General features: G+C 47.4%; 1 protein-coding gene across 2 annotated transcripts in view; it reads right to left on the minus strand.

The window, feature by feature from the left end:
- LOC135569075 (proline-rich protein 36-like) overlaps positions 1-3,966 on the minus strand; it is a 47,785-nt gene extending 43,819 nt beyond the window's left edge. The window contains exon 1 of one of the 2 annotated variants that reach the window (XM_065015921.1): positions 3,722-3,966. The gene's annotated coding sequence lies outside the window, so the exon portion shown is untranslated. The remainder of the gene's footprint in view (positions 1-3,721) is intronic. The other variant, XM_065015920.1, reaches the window with a different exon arrangement.
- Positions 3,967-6,000: the final 2,034 nt, after the last annotated feature.

Here is a 6,000-nt window from a genome sequence, read left to right on the forward strand (position 1 = left end):
AAACGTGTAGGGATGGGACCATCTAGGGTGCTGGTTAAACGTGTAGGGATGGGACCATCTAGGGTGCTGGTTAAACGTGTAGGGATGGGACCATCTAGGGTGCTGGTTAAACGTGTAGGGATGGGACCCATCTAGGGTGCTGGTTAAACGTGTAGGGATGGAACCCATCTAGGGTGCTGGTTAAACGTGTAGGGATGGGACCATCTAGGGTGCTGGTTAAACGTGTAGGGATGGGACCCATCTAGCGTGCTGGTTAAACACCTACATAGGGATGGGACCCATCTAGGGTGCTGGTTAAACGTGTTAGGGATGGGACCCATCTAGGGTGCTGGTTAAACATGTAGGGATGGAACCCATCTAGAGTCCTGGTTAAACGTGTAGGGATGGAACCCATCTAGGGTGCTGGTTAAACGTGTAGGGATGGGACCCATCTAGGGCGCTGGTTAAACGTGTAGGGATGGGACCCATCTAGGGCGCTGGTTAAACGTGTAGGTATGGGACCCATCTAGGGTGCTGGTTAAACGTGTAGGGATGGGACCATCTAGGGTGCTGGTTAAACGTGTAGGGATGGGACCCATCTAGCGTGCTGGTTAAACACCTACATAGGGATGGGACCCATCTAGGGTGCTGGTTAAACACCTACATAGGGATGGGACCCATCTAGGGTGCTGGTTAAACGTGTAGGGATGGGACCATCTAGGGTGCTGGTTAAACGTGTAGGGATGGGACCCATCTAGGGTGCTGGTTAAACGTGTAGGGATGGGACCCATCTAGGGTGCTGGTTAAACGTGTAGGGATGGGACCCATCTAGGGTGCTGGTTAAACGTGTAGGGATGGGACCATCTAGGGTGCTGGTTAAACGTGTAGGGATGGGACCCATCTAGCGTGCTGGTTAAACACCTACATAGGGATGGGACCCATCTAGGGTGCTGGTTAAACACCTACATAGGGATGGGACCCATCTAGGGTGCTGGTTAAACGTGTAGGGATGGAACCCATCTAGGGTGCTGGTTAAACGTGTAGGGATGGGTCCCATCTAGGGTGCTGGTTAAACGTGTAGGGATGGGACCCATCTAGGGTGCTGGTTAAACGTGTAGGGATGGGACCCATCTAGGGTGCTGGTTAAACGTGTAGGGATGGGACCATCTAGGGTGCTGGTTAAACGTGTAGGGATGGGACCCATCTAGCGTGCTGGTTAAACACCTACATAGGGATGGGACCCATCTAGGGTGCTGGTTAAACACCTACATAGGGATGGGACCCATCTAGGGTGCTGGTTAAACGTGTAGGGATGGGACCCATCTAGAGTGCTGGTTAAACGTGTAGGGATGGGACCCATCTAGGGTGCTGGTTAAACGTGTAGGGATGGGACCCATCTAGGGTGCTGGTTAAACGTGTAGGGATGGGACCCATCTAGGGTGCTGGTTAAACGTGTAGGGATGGGACCCATCTAGGGTGCTGGTTAAACGTGTAGGGATGGGACCATCTAGGGTGCTGGTTAAACGTGTAGGGATGGGACCATCTAGGGTGCTGGTTAAACGTGTAGGGATGGGACCCATCTAGGGAGCTGGTTAAACGTGTAGGGATGGGACCATCTAGGGTGCTGGTTAAACACCTACGTAGGTATGGGACCATCTAGGGTGCTGGTTAAACGTGTAGGGATGGGACCATCTAGGGTGCTGGTTAAACGTGTAGGGATGGGACCATCTAAGGTGCTGGTTAAACGTGTAGGGATGGGACCATCTAGGGTGCTGGTTAAACGTGTAGGGATGGGACCATCTAGGGTGCTGGTTAAACGTGTAGGGATGGGACCATCTAGGGTGCTGGTTAAACGTGTAGGGATGGGACCCATCTAGGGTGCTGGTTAAACGTGTAGGGATGGGACCCATCTAGGGTGCTGGTTAAACGTGTAGGGATGGGACCATCTAGGGTGCTGGTTAAACGTGTAGGGATGGGACCATCTAGGGTGCTGGTTAAACGTGTAGGGATGGGACCCATCTAGGGTGCTGGTTAAACGTGTAGGGATGGGACCCATCTAGGGTGCTGGTTAAACGTGTAGGGATGGGACCCATCTAGGGTGCTGGTTAAACGTGTAGGGATGGGACCATCTAGGGTGCTGGTTAAACGTGTAGGGATGGGACCATCTAGGGTGCTGGTTAAACGTGTAGGGATGGGACCATCTAGGGTGCTGGTTAAACGTGTAGGGATGGGACCATCTAGGGTGCTGGTTAAACGTGTAGGGGTGGGACCATCTAGGGTGCTGGTTAAACGTGTATGGATGGGACCATCTAGGGTGCTGGTTAAACGTGTAGGGATGGGACCATCTAGGGTGCTGGTTAAACGTGTAGGGATGGGACCCTCTAGGGTGCTGGTTAAACGTGTAGGGATGGAACCCTCTAGGGTGCTGGTTAAACGTGTAGGGATGGGACCATCTAGGGTGCTGGTTAAACGTGTAGGGATGGGACCATCTAGGGTGCTGGTTAAACTGGGATGGGACCATCTAGGGTGCTGGTTAAACGTGTAGGGATGGGACCATCTAGGGTGCTGGTTAAACGTGTAGGGATGGGACCATCTAGGGTGCTGGTTAAACGTGTAGGGATGGGACCATCTAGGGTGCTGGTTAAACGTGTAGGGATGGGACCATCTAGGGTGCTGGTTAAACGTGTAGGGATGGGACCCATCTAGGGTGCTGGTTAAACGTGTAGGGATGGGACCATCTAGGGTGCTGGTTAAACACCTACGTAGGGATTGGACCATCTAGGGTGCTGGTTAAACGTGTAGGGATGGGACCATCTAGGGTGCTGGTTAAACGTGTAGGGATGGGACCATCTAGGGTGCTGGTTAAACGTGTAGGGATGGGACCCATCTAGAGTGCTGGTTAAAAGTGTAGGGATGGGACCCAAACGGCTCTTCTTTCAAAAGGCTTAATAATCGATGTAGAACCATGAAGGGAAAAAAAATCTCCAATGTAAAGCCTAGAAAGGCAGGTTACCATTATGTCAGATCGGGAAATGCGCGTTGAAATACATTTTTAGCTGGCCAAATTATCAGATGGCCTGTACTGAAAATATCAGCGTGGACCAGATTGATTAACTCTCCACACTATTTAATATTCCTGCACTAGGGATTCACCCTCTTCAAGGAATCATTTTGTAATGTATTTGCAGAAACACTTTCCGTTCGTTCGCGAACGACTCATCATTAGTCATTACAGCAAGGCAGGGTCTGCTGACATGGTCTCTGGTTCAGGCTCTACTTGTTCCTCCAACTAAATCACGACCTAAACCGGACCTCGATAGAGAAACGAGTGTAAGCCTACACTTAGAAGTAGGGGAGAGCGTTTGCTATAATTTAGAGCAACATTTAAAAAGGGGCCACTGTGTAGAGAGAACACACTAGACAACTGTAGGCCTAGCTCCTTGCCGAATGGGAAAGCTTTTCTGTATCTGATGTCTTTCAAAAGTACAACAACTTTTTACAGATATGCCTACTTTACAGATAGGCCTACGGCAGGCTTTCTGATGTCAGGTGCTTTCCCTCAACTTTATCAATGCGCGCAAAATCATCTATAGACAATCAACGCGCATCAAATAACCAAATCTCTCTGTAACTGCGTGAATCATCCGACAATTTACCACGGAAACCTCAACCTCAAACCTACAAGCAAAACAACAAACACAACATTATACTGTTGCATTAGATGACAAATAATTACTCTTACCTTTTTAGCAAAGGACACTTGTTCTGTAAAACTTTTCTTGCGCAGAAATCAAACTATTTCTCCTGCGTCTCGATCTCTCGCTCTCACTTTCTCTGAGCAGGAAATAAACGTATACACCAATAAGATCGGTACACACGAAATGACACCAGTCTTTAACATCCGTTACTTCGTTACTGATATCTTCTGTAGCTGTACACGTCTTTCCCCGGTTAAAGAAAAGCCTGTGGTGTCTTTGTTCAACCTGGTCTCAGAGCATTTCCTGTTGTTCTTTACGCAAAACCCGAGATACTCCCTTTTGTATGATATGTTATGTTTTCTATGATATGTATTATTTTGGGGATGTCCATCACCCATTTAGTATGATATTTTAACTAATTATAATTAGCATTATATGTTACGAATTTCGAAAAACGTACAATATGTTACGAAAATTGCAAAACACTTCTGATAGTTTACGAATTGCAATTTCTATTATGTTACACATTTGCTAAACGTACAATATGTTACGAATTGAAAAACTTAGGTAACGAAGCTGCAAAAAACCTATGATATGTTCCGAATTGTAGTTAGATGGCTAACGTTAGCTAGGCTAGGGTTTAAGGTTAGGTTAAATGTTTAAGGTTAGGGTTAGGTGAAGGGTTAGCTAAGATGCCAAGTAGTTGAAAATGAGCTAATTTGCTCGCTAACGTTAGCTAGGCTAGGGTTTAAGGTTAGGGTTAGGTGAAGGGTTAGTTAAAAGGGTCAAGGTTAGGTTTAAGAGAGGGGTTAGTTAAAAGGGTCTAGGTTAGGGTTAGGGGAAGGGTTAGTTAAATGGGTCAAGGTTATGGTTAGGGGAAGGGTTAGTTAAAAGGGTCAAGGTTAAGGTTAGGTGAAGGGTTAGTTTTAAAAGGGTCAAGGTTAGGATTAGTGGAAGGGTTAGCTAACATGCCAAGTAGTTGAAAAGGAGCTAATTTGCTAAAAATGTTAAAGTTGTCCATGATGAGATTCGAACTCGCAACCTTTGAGTTGCGAGACGTTCGCGTTCGCGTTCACCCATCCACCCCAACCAACAACCCTCCTTTCATTGTTTTGTCTTGAGTAACCATCTGTCTTATGTAACCACACCAAACATAACGTATCATACTAAATGGAGTGTCTTGTTTTTACGTAAAGAATCATATGAAATGCTCTGAGACCAGGTTGGGTTGTTTGTTGTGAGGAGACATTAAGTAAAGCAGGCTTGTTCTCTCTAGGGGGCTACTAGTACTATCCCTTGTTCTCTCTAGGGGGCTACTAGTACTATCCCTTGTTCTCTCTAGGGGGCTACTAGTACTATCCCTTGTTCTCTCTAGGGGGCTACTAGTACTATCCCTTGTTCTCTCTAGGGGGCTACTAGTACTATCCCTTGTTCTCTCTAGGGGGCTACTAGTACTATCCCTTGTTCTCTCTAGGGGGCTACTAGTACTATCCCTTGTTCTCTCTAGGGGGCTACTAGTACTATCCCTTGTTCTCTCTAGGGGGCTACTAGTACTATCCCTTGTTCTCTCTAGGGGGCTACTAGTACTATCCCTTGTTCTCTCTAGGGGGCTACTAGTACTATCCCTTGTTCTCTCTAGGGGGCTACTAGTACTATCCCTTGTTCTCTAGGGGCTACTAGTACTATCCCTTGTTCTCTCTAGGGGCTACTAGTACTCTCCCTTGTTCTCTCTAGGGGCTACTAGTACTATCCCTTGTTCTCTCTAGGGGCTACTAGTACTATCCCTTGTTCTCTCTAGGGGCTACTAGTACTATCCCTTGTTCTCTCTAGGGGCTACTAGTACTATCCCTTGTTCTCTCTAGGGGCTACTAGTACTATCCCTTGTTCTCTCTAGGGGCTACTAGTACTATCCCTTGTTCTCTCTAGGGGCTACTAGTACTATCCCTTGTTCTCTCTAGGGGCTACTAGTACTATCCCTTGTTCTCTCTAGGGGCTACTAGTACTATCCCTTGTTCTCTCTAGGGGCTACTAGTACTACCCTTGTTCTCTCTAGGGGGCTACTAGTACTATCCCTTGTTCTCTCTAGGGGCTACTAGTACTATCCCTTGTTCTCTCTAGGGGCTACTAGTACTATCCCTTGTTCTCTCTAGGGGCTACTAGTACTATCCCTTGTTCTCTCTAGGGGCTACTAGTACTATCCCTTGTTCTCTCTAGGGGCTACTCTATCCCTTGTTCTCTCTAGGGGCTACTAGTACTATCCCTTGTTCTCTCTAGGGGCTACTAGTACTATCCCTTGTTCTCTCTAGGGGCTACTAGTACTATC

Source organism: Oncorhynchus nerka, unplaced genomic scaffold (genome assembly GCF_034236695.1).
Source record: "Oncorhynchus nerka isolate Pitt River unplaced genomic scaffold, Oner_Uvic_2.0 unplaced_scaffold_1211, whole genome shotgun sequence".
NCBI classification, from domain to species: domain Eukaryota; kingdom Metazoa; phylum Chordata; class Actinopteri; order Salmoniformes; family Salmonidae; genus Oncorhynchus; species Oncorhynchus nerka.